At 26.3% G+C, this 11,432-nt stretch overlaps 1 pseudogene; it reads left to right on the forward strand.

The window, feature by feature from the left end:
- Positions 1-204: 204 nt before the first annotated feature.
- On the forward strand, positions 205-10,945 carry LOC126553581 (uncharacterized; annotated as a pseudogene).
- Positions 10,946-11,432: the final 487 nt, after the last annotated feature.

Raw genomic sequence — 11,432 nt, forward strand, 5'->3', positions numbered from 1 at the left:
TTATAGTCTATTATCCTCAGTCTTTCAGTATTTGTGTAAGTCGCTGACTTTATTACAACACTATCATCAAGCAAGGTTTTTGATATTAGTTAAGTTTTATTAATAATTAATCTAAATTAAATACAATATTAATTTGAAGAAACAGTTTGATTCTTAATTCATTTTTAATTGATAAACTAAAACCTACTTATTCAACGCAACAACATGGACCGAGGTATTCATCAAACTATGCAGCAAAACAATAAGTAATATAAAATACAAATATAATTAATTATAAATAAATATGTTTTAATAATTTACAAAATGTCAGTGAAATAAAAAATCAGATGAATAATGAAATATTTAAAATATAAATTAATACATACGTATAATATGAAAATATAAATAAAATGAATAAAATATAAAAAGCGGGCAAGTGAGTACCGCTCTGCTGTACATTAGGTGCCGTATGGATCATTATTATATATTATAGGAGTGTTAAATTTGAATCCAATGATAGTTATCATTGTATACGAAAAACGATTCTGAACGAAGATGATTTGTCAGCCTAGGATACAATTTCTAGTGGTTGGTGAAAAAGGTGGTTTATGTTTTAATGGCCTGAATACAACAAAATTTAAGTTCTTTTATAATAATTGTAAGTTAAACTTATGAAAAACCTTGTATTAAATTTTCAACTCTTAGCTACTTATACAAAAATTTTTATGAAATATACCTACAAAATAATTTGCAAATATTCATGGTTTTGACGAATTTTTGTCAATATTAATTGAACTTCAAATGCTAATAAAAAAAAATTGTGCTTATGTATTCTTATAATTTTTCAATCACTATAATAATAACTTATGAGGAACTTTGCATTAAATTTTCAAGTATTTTGATAGGGCCAAAAAGATTTTATCGACACATAAAAAAACAATTTTCAGAAAAATTGAAAATTTCAGTTGTCTATAAATAGCTCAAAAAAAGTCAAAATATTTTGAAAATTAAAAACGTAAAGAAAACGCTAATCTTAATAACTGGTAAAATTTTCAAGTATCTACGACTTATACTTTTTGAATAATAACAAATATTTAAAATCGTTTGAGGATAAATCGTTATCGTTACGCGATTTCGTTAAAATTTAAAATTCAAACGCACTTAAAATTTTTCCTATAATGATGCTTCGAGTTTTCTCTATAGATACTTGAAGGTAAACTTATGGAAAACTTAGTGTTGTATTTTTAATCCTTAGTTAGAAACACAAAAAATTTTACGATTTTTCAACTTCAAATAATTTGCAAATATTCATGCTTTTGACGAATTTTCGTCAAAATTTGAACTTCAAATGCTAATAAAAAAAAACTGTGCCTATGTATTCTTATAATTTTTTAATCACTATAAGAATAACATATGAGGAACTTTGTATAAAATTTTCAAGTATTTTGATAGGGCCAAAAAAATTTTATCGACCCTTCAAAAAAAATTTTTCAGAAAAATTGAAAATTTCAGTTGTCTATAAATAGCTCAAAAAACTCAAAATATTTTGAAAATTAAATTAAGTAAATAAAATGCCAATCTAAATAACTGGTAAAATTTTCAAGTATCTACGACTTATACTTTTTGAATTATAACAAATATCAAAAATCGTTTGAGGCTAAACCGTTATTTAGCGCGGTTTTGTAAAAATTTAAATTTCAAACACTCATAAAAATTTTTTGTCTGAATCCGGTAGAGTTTTTTTTACAGATATTTGAAGAAAAATGTATGGAGAACCTTGTACCAAATTTTCAAAACTTAGTTATAAAAGAAAAAAATTTTATGATTTTTCAACTTCAAAATTACTTGCAAATTTTCGCGTTTTCGACAGATTTCGTAAAAATTTGAACTATAAACTCTTATAAAAAAAAATTGTGACTAACGATTTTTAATTTTTTTTAGCTACAATAAAAACAACTCATAAGGAACCTTGTATAAAATTTCAAAACTTTTTGGTCATCCAAAAATTTTTTATCGACACTTTAAAAAAAATTTCTCAAAAAAATCGAAAATTTCAGTGGTCTATAAATAACTCAAAAAAAGTCAAAATTTTTTGAAAATTTAATTATATACAGATACCGCTGACATTAACATTTGGTGAAAATTTCAAGTATTTTCAGTGATTAGTTTTTGAATTACAACCATAAAAAAAAATCGATTTGGTCGAAAACTGGTTTTGCGTAAAAATTGCCGTTTTTCCGTCATTTTTTTTTGTTTTTCTCGATTTTTTTGAAAACTGTTGGAAAATGTTAACTTTTTACCTCTATAATGCACCAAGGATATTCACTTTTACATCGGAAACCACCCCCATAGTTTGAAATTGGAGCATTATTTCGACTAGTTATGCTGTACACAGACACAAAAAAAAAAAAAAAAAAAAAAAAAAAAAAACACACATCATTGTAAAATCAATACATTCATCACTTCGTTCAGAATCTAAAAAAATAAAATTGGTTGAATTCAAATTCAATATTTAATATATATAATAAAAGTTGTAAAACACGGTCAGATTAAAAAATATATGATATAAAATCAAAGTTGAAAATTATTATTTTATTTGAATATTGTTTATATCATTATAGATTAATTAAGCTGCTAGTGAATCGGTTAGTCTTAGTGAACAAATATAAAAGATATGATCATATTTATTTGTATATTTTTTTAAAAATAATAAGTTATGTGTCTATAAAATATTTATATTATTGATTATAAATAAATATGTTTTAATAATTTACAAAATTTCAGTGAAATAAAAATCAAAATTAATTATGAAATATTTAAAATAAAATGAAAACATACGTATTATATGAAATATAAATAAAATGAATAAAATATAAAAAAATAAAATTGGTTGAATTCAAATTCAATATTTAATATATATATACTAGCTGACACCGTGCACTTCGTTGCCCGTTAAAAATGCAAATTCTATATAATATGATTCGAATTTTGATTAATTTGTTGTTTACTATTCGGTTTAGCGGTGTTCAAAACTTTGAATTTTGACATTTTCATTGACTGTTTTGATTCTCAAAAATCTTGTGAAAGCACCTCTTTAATATGCGAATTTTGTAAAATGCTTTCTTATTACACACTAAATTTGTGATACGATTTTACGAATGATGTACCGTGTAAATTGTAAGCATCGATCTATCATTGTTCAGGCTCTACGTTTTTCAGTCAGTGAGTTACTCAAGTCATAATATTATAGTCATTCTGCTTACCGTTGCCGTGAGACTCTCTTATGATTATGAGAGCAGTATATTATCATGTAGGCAATCCACACGTGGTGGATTGCGGACCCCGCGAGATGTGTATAAGAATTTTATAATTTCTAACACTTAAGTTTCAAAGTTATATCATTTTTTTTTTTACTACAGTGGGTAAAATACAATAATGTGCCATCTCGTGGTTTTTGTATTGTTGCCTGTTGGTAAAACAATAAAACTTAGTATAACTTGTTATGTTAGTCTATTGCTGTGAATTTGAAATTTACTGTGGACATTGACTTATTTCGCTAATTCTTTTTTTTGTTGATATGGTTTTAACAAAATATAACAACAGATCTGTAACTATTATATTCAATCATAATCAATAGCGATATTAATATAGTTTATTTTCTTGCTGAACTGCAGTGACAGTTATACATTGTGTAACGAAATTTGAACTCTTGTGGTTTTGTATTACGTTAACTTTTATTTAAAAGAATACTTTACATATATATATGAAATATTTACATTATTTTCTTTTTTATTATTTGACTTTATGTCTTTTAAATACAATAAAAAAATAGGATAGTATAATAAACACTCATTTAATGAGATATGATATAAGAACAAAAACTCACGGATGGGAAATTGTATAACTTTGTCCTTTTCACCAACTTGATTTGGATCGTGCTGTAGATTGAATGGATCTGCTGTCTCGGCTCTCTGATCTGATCTGATCTTGGATCTGTTGTCTCTTGGTCTCGATCGGAATCTCACTGTTGTCTTGATTATATTTCTTCTTCGCGATACACCACTGGGAAGTTTGGGTAAATATAAAATATTATATATCTCAATATATTTGTATTTTACAATGGTATATTGTAAAATATATACTAAGATATATAATAAAACCCCGTGCAACTGAGTGTTGGTCCCGACTTAAAGTAAACCTTAAGTGGGCACTGCAGTTCGTCGTGGTTGAGTTGTTCTGGTAACTGTATAGTCGATGTGACGGCACCGTATGAAGGTCATATATACCTTCCGGAGCGTAATCGACTAGTTACGGAGTAAAGGCCGGAGGCGGGAAGTGTGCGTTTTGGTGCCAGCGTCGACGGTCTTATATGCCTTCGTGGAGCTGTTTGACAACGGAGTTTAAATTTGTGTTTCTTGACATTTGCATAATTTTCTAGGGCCATATTTGTTCGGGAATTATTTTCTTATTTTTTTGGGTGTTTTTTGCTAAACAGAGATGCATGTGGTTATTGGTTGAGATGAGATGTAGTCGATAAAAAAAATAAATAAGATGAATAAGAAGTGAGTCGCAACGACGGCGGCGGAACATACGCCATCTGGTTAGTGTCTAATAGGTCGTCGGCGCATTGACGTGATGGTATCGCGCTAATGTACGACACAAGAGCGCGGCACCTGTGCGTTCTTGTCCCGTTACAATTGTCTTATACATTTTTGTCTCCATTTTTACATATATAGATTTTTAATTTCTTTTTTACTATGAAAACGATTTTAGTTTGTATGTCTATTTGCTTGCATTATTAAAAACAACCTTGCTATAACATTTTAAATAAATTATTTATTTTATTTAAATGGTTGCCATTGACTACCAAAAATAATTTAGTTTACTATTTGCTGGACAGATGGCGCCTCTGTAATTTCATCACCATATCGTCATATTTCTCAAACCTGATAACTTTTTCAAATTTTTCGTCCGTAAGAACCTTCTCCGCAATGAGCTCTTCAATTTAAAAAAAAATTCAGCCAAATCGATCCAGGGGTTGTTGAGTTATGCGCTTACCAACACATTTTGCGATTCATTTTTATATATAAGATATATATATTATATAATAAAAGTTAATAAATATGACTTATTAAAGTATGGCATAGTAAAACACGATCAGATTAAAAAATATATGATATAAAATCAAAATTGAAAATTATTATTTTATTTGAATATTGTTTATATCATTATAGATTAATTAAGCTGCATGGTGAATCTGCTAGTCTTAGTGAATAAATATAAAAGATATGATTTTTTTTATTTTTTTATATTTTTTTAAAAATAATAAGTTATGTGACTATAAAATATTTATATTATTGATTATAAAAAAAATATGTTTTAATATTTTTCAAAATTTCAGTGAAATAAAAATCAGATGAATAATGAAATATTAATATCAAATAAATTCATATTACGCATAAATAAAAAAATAAATCAATAAAATATATAAAGTACATTCAATAATCTAAATTTTATATAAAATAAAAAATTATGAAATCAGTATTTTATTTTTATTAAAATATATTTTAGTAACATAGATAAAAATAATACTAAGATACTATTAATTGATGTTGTTTAATTACAGGCAAAAACCAAAAAATAAAATAATTATAATTGATTTTGAATTCAGCAACTATCAACGTACAGATTTAATACTTATTTCTGCAGCTATATCACAGACTCACGTAAAATCTGAAATTATTCGTCTACGAGGTCGACCTTTAATAATATCACCCGATGAAAGAATAAGATTAATGAATAATTATTCATATATAAAAACTAGAGATTTGCTACTAAAAATTTTTGAAAAGAAACCAGATCAGCTTCAAGTTATATTAAACGAATTACATTTAGCTATGAAATCAAAAACGTCGAACCTAACTACAAGCTTTTTAAAAAACTATCTTGATTTTAATAACCAAAATGCAATTATTTTACTATGGAATGGTAATTCAGATAAAAATATTTTACAAAGATTAGGTTTTAATACAAATATAATGTTGAATATGACTGCATACGATACTGATAATAATAGAGTATTTTATTTAAAATTAATTAATTTTAAAAGTAATGAAATTATATTAAACCATAAATTAGGTTATATAATTAAAAATGGTAGATTTTTATCGTTGAAGGAAACTCATGATTCAATTTGTAATCAAAACCATGATATAACTTATATACACGGTGCAGTTAGTGATGTAAAATTAACGAAATGTATTTTCAACTATTTATGTATAAAAAACAATTATCAGTTTATATTAAATAAAATAATAAAATAATATAAGTTCTTACATCATACTAATATTGAAAAATTAACCTCATCCGTTAAAAATAATTACAATCGATTTTCATTTTAACAAATATTAACATGTCGATTTAATACTTAATTTCTACAGCTATATCGCAGACTTACATTAAATCTAAAATTAAATGACATTGAGAATGACCTTTCATAATATCACTTGATGGATGAATAAGATTAATGAATATAATATATATATATAAACCAGAGATTTGATACTAAAAAAATTTTGAAAAAAAACCAGATCAGCTTAAAGTTATAGCCTACTAAGTTAATTATTTATGTATAAAAAAGCAATATTATCAATTCATATTAAATAAAATAATAAAATTATATTGACTTATCTTTAATAACAATAGATCGTAATTAGTAACACAGTAATATTTTAAAAATTAACCTCGATCGTTCAATGGTCAACGCTATTGATTGTAATAATAATAAATAATGACTTAATAAGCATAAATGGTTAATACGTTTTTTTTATTTAGTAATAATAATTTATTTATTGTTATTTAATGGTAAATTTTATATTATTATTATTATTATTATTATTATGTATTTATTTTTAATTACAGTAAAATTCAACGAAATGTAATAGCAAAAAGAACACGTATGAACGTAATTGGAAGCGGACTTATTCAATTAAATCGGTTTAAAAAATGTTCAAAAACGTTTGTTTTAAAAAACGATTATAATTTCATAGACTTTAATCAATTTTTTGACTACGGTTTTGAAATGATTGTTTGTAAATTAAAAAAAATGACACAACAAACTAGTATTAAATTTAACTTATATCTCGACTGTGTTTATTTACATGTGTTAACACAGGAATACCGAGATATTTCATTTAAAACAGTGAATGTGTTGGCATATACAAATTCAAATTTTGAAAATTTATTAAAAAAAATGTTTGATAAAATTAACAAAGAGGAAAGTAATTTTGTAACTAAAGGAAGTGGTTGGAGTTTATATTCAATTGATGCATTACAATTAAGAATCAATATTGTAAACCCTTTAACCGGATCTTCTTATGTAATTTTCGGTGTTTCCGAATTGCGGACAAAGTGACAAAAACTATACGAGTTGCGGACGAAATCTAAAAAGGTAATATACGAAATGCGGACACAAATATAGATACGAATTGTGGACAAATGTCCAATTATTATTTTTGATATTAACGATTGTGGATGTTGGGAAATTACTGTTCGATATTAACGATATATATATATTATTTATCAGCATATAAGATTGTGCAAGTGCTTTTGAAACGGCTGTCAAAAAATATGTTTAATCAGTTTATCGAAAACCTTACTCGCTTGCTTATCTGTCGTTGTGTCGTTTTTCTGTTCGTTTATTTTCTATTTTTCTGTATAAAAATGTATAGTGAAAAACTTAAAGAGTTACGTGTGATTGACGGTCTTAAGTTCCGTTTTCATCGCATAATGAAAAATGAAATTCAACGGTGGGCGTGTACAAATAAAAGGTGTAATGCATTTTTAAAATTTGATACACATGGTGTTGAAATAGACAATAATCTTCAACATAATAATCACGTGGCCGATGAGAAACGATCACTTGTACAGTAGAAGTTAAGTAATAGTGTCAAACTTAAAGCGGTAGAGCAGCTATGTGAACGTCCCAGCAAAATTATACATTCTGAGATTACACCAGATGATTTAAATATATTAGACTCAAAGGATATAAATTTAATCCGAAAAAATATTCACACTGCTCGTATGAGTAAGTATCCAATATTACCTAAAACACTTTTAGAATTTTATGCGATGGTTCCCGACGTAGTAGATAAATTACACACCAAGGGAGGTGAAAAATGGATTATTGACATTGATAATAATAAAAGTGTTGTGTGCTTCTCTACAATTAAAAATTTAAATTTTTTTCAAAAGTGTGATGCTGTTTTGATGGATGGTACTTTTTCAAGCTGTCCGTCTCTATTTAATCAATTATTCGTGGTTCATGGCGTAAAAAATAGTATTTACGTACCATTATTTTTTTGTTTATTGGTGGGAAAATCAGTTACTGATTATTGTACAGCACTCGAGTTTTTGAAACAACGTTCACCACGACTACCAACCACTTTTCATATTGATTTTGAACAATCTATCCACTCAGCTGTTCGTCTAGTATGGCCAATGAGCAAAATAAAAGGATGTCGGTTCCATCTAGGACAAGCTTGGTACCGAAAAATACAGTCATTAGGTCTAGCTAAAGTATATAGTACTGAGGATGAAAAGGGTAACTTTTTAAAAACATTTTTTGGTCTACCGTTTTTGTCACCAAACGAAGTGGATGACTGCTTTACAGATGACTTAATGTTTACGCTGCCGGCTGACTGTACTGCTATAAACGATTTTGTAGATTATGTTTTTTTGAACTATATAAATACAGATTCTGCAATGTTTCCTCCAGAAATATGGGCAGAATTTTCTTCTTCTATTTCACGAACCACAAACGCATGTGAAAGTTTTCATGCTAAACTTAATGGTATGTTTTATCGTAGTCACCCTAATATATACCAATTGATCGAGGCCTTAAATGAAGTACAGACTAGTAGTTATACTAAAATAAATTGTACTGCTGTACGAAATTTAAAACGAGCAAAAAAAACTGTAGAAAAGGAGGAATTTATTAGAAAGGAAATGTTACAATATTCAAGTGGTGAAATAAATAGAATAGCATTTATACAGGCTGTATCAAAAAAATTTTTGCCACAAAATTTAAAACTTTAAATAATAATATTATATACCTAATACAGTACCTAACTTTAAATAATTTTAAAAATAACGATTGCACTTTTGCAAGACACATATTTTTAACCCCACCTACCAATTTTTTGGTAGCTTGTCCTAAGTCCTGAAAAGTGGTGAAGGGAAATATTTGTGTCCGCAAATCACGTGGTTTTTATTAAAAATAATCTCTGTACGCAATTAGTATTATGATAACGAAATGCGTGTCCGCAATTGTTAGGTTGTAATATTGACCTAAAATAATTTGTCCGCAACTAGTATGTGTCCGTAATTTTACCAGAATGTATAAGGAATAAGAAAGCTGTTATAATGTAAAAAATAATGATAACAATTTTTCAAATATGCAATTTTAACAAAATATAATACTCGTTCAGATAAAAAAAACTAAATTAGTAATCAATATTTTAAAATACTTGAAAAAAAAGTAGATTAAATTTTCATTGTATCGATTTTCCGACACCAGTTTATCAAATTAAATCATTTGAACGTTTAAATAATGTATCAGTTAATGTTTTTAGTTTAGATAATAAAAATGTTGTTTTCCCATTATATATGAATAATGTGGAAAGTAAAAACCATTTCGATCTGCTTTTAATTAATAATGGTATAACGTCACATTATTGTTTTATTAACGATTTTTGTAGACTTATTCGTAATCAAAAGACGAAACATAAATCTAAATTAATTATATGTAAAAGATGTTTTACAGTTTTTAGTAATATTCCTTGTAAATTCAAACTATGGGGTATTGATGGGTTTAAAAAACATAAAAAAATTGTGGAAAAATAAACTTGGAAGACCTGTAATGTTTGATAACGGTGATGACGATACTATTTATTTTAAAAATTTTAAAAGATCTCAACGAATACCTATAGTAATTTATTCTGATTTCGAATGTTATTTAAAACCTATAATAAACAACCAAGACATTAAAACTAAGACATTGATAACTCATAAACATAAACCTATGAGTTATGCATTTTACGTAAAAATAGATTATGACATTATACCTAAATATTTAATAAAAAAATATAAAATTCCAACAAAACTTCATGTTTATAGAAATCGTAATGCAGCAAAACATTTCATAAAGACAATGATAGATATAGGTTCAAAAGTGTGTAATCTTTATAAGATAAATATACCCATGGACAAATTAACTGTTGATGAAGAGCATAAATTTCAAAATGCTAGATTATGTGAATGCTGCTTCAAATCATTTAAAAACGATAATTTATTTAAAGTAAGAGATCATAATCATTTTACAGGACGTTTTAGATCAGCTGTTTGTTTAAATTGTATTTTGAATTAACTAATGTTTCATTTATTCCAATATACTTTCATAACTTAGTCTATGACAGTCATTTTATTGTTCGTGAACTTGGTTGTAATGAAAATGATATTCATGTAATACCTAATTCATCAGAAAAATATATATCATTTAGTAAAACTATTCAAGATAAATTCAATATAAAATTTATTGATACATTTCGTTTTATGTCAGAGTCTCTTAGTTCACTAGCTGATATATATCTGAAGACAAAACTAGATTTAGAGAAACATTAAAAATATTTTCTTTGTCAACATTAAATTTAGTTACACGAAAAGGTGTGTTCCTTATGAATATATTGACCATCCTAATAAATTAAATGAAACTTGTTTACCACCAAAACAGTTTTTTTATAATTCATTAAAAGATGAAGATATTAGTGATGAAGATTATGCGCATGCTCATAAGGTTTGGAAAAAATGTAATATAAAAATATTAGGAGAATATAGTGACTTATACTTAGCAACAGATGTATGTTTACTTTCTGATGTTTTTGAAAATTTTAGAGATCTTTGTTTATAAACACTTAAACTCGATGCTTCACATTTTATGACCGCTCCAGGATTTGCATTCGATTGTATGTTAAAACATACTAATGTTAAATTAGAACGGCTTAAACAGTATGATATTCAAATTTTTCTGGAGAACGGATTACGTGGTGGAATTTGTCATTCAGTTAAAAGACATGTAAAAGCTAACATTCCTAATATTCAAAATATTAATTATGATTCAAACAAACCTGTAACGTGGTTAGCTTACTTGGACTGTGTAAATCTATATGGAAAATCAATGCTATCTGCTTTACCTCATAAAAATTTTGAATGGTTTAACGATTTGACAATAGATATAACACAAATTGAAGATGATGCTGAATATGGTTATATTTTAGAAGTAGATGTTATTTATCCAAAACAATTACATGACAATCATAATGATTTCCCATTTTTACCTGAGAATAAATGTCCTCCCAATTCAAAAGTAAAAAAACTATTAACAACATTAGAATCGA

The sequence above is a fragment of the Aphis gossypii genome, unplaced genomic scaffold (genome assembly GCF_020184175.1).
Source record: "Aphis gossypii isolate Hap1 unplaced genomic scaffold, ASM2018417v2 Contig00273, whole genome shotgun sequence".
NCBI classification, from domain to species: Eukaryota; Metazoa; Arthropoda; class Insecta; order Hemiptera; family Aphididae; genus Aphis; species Aphis gossypii.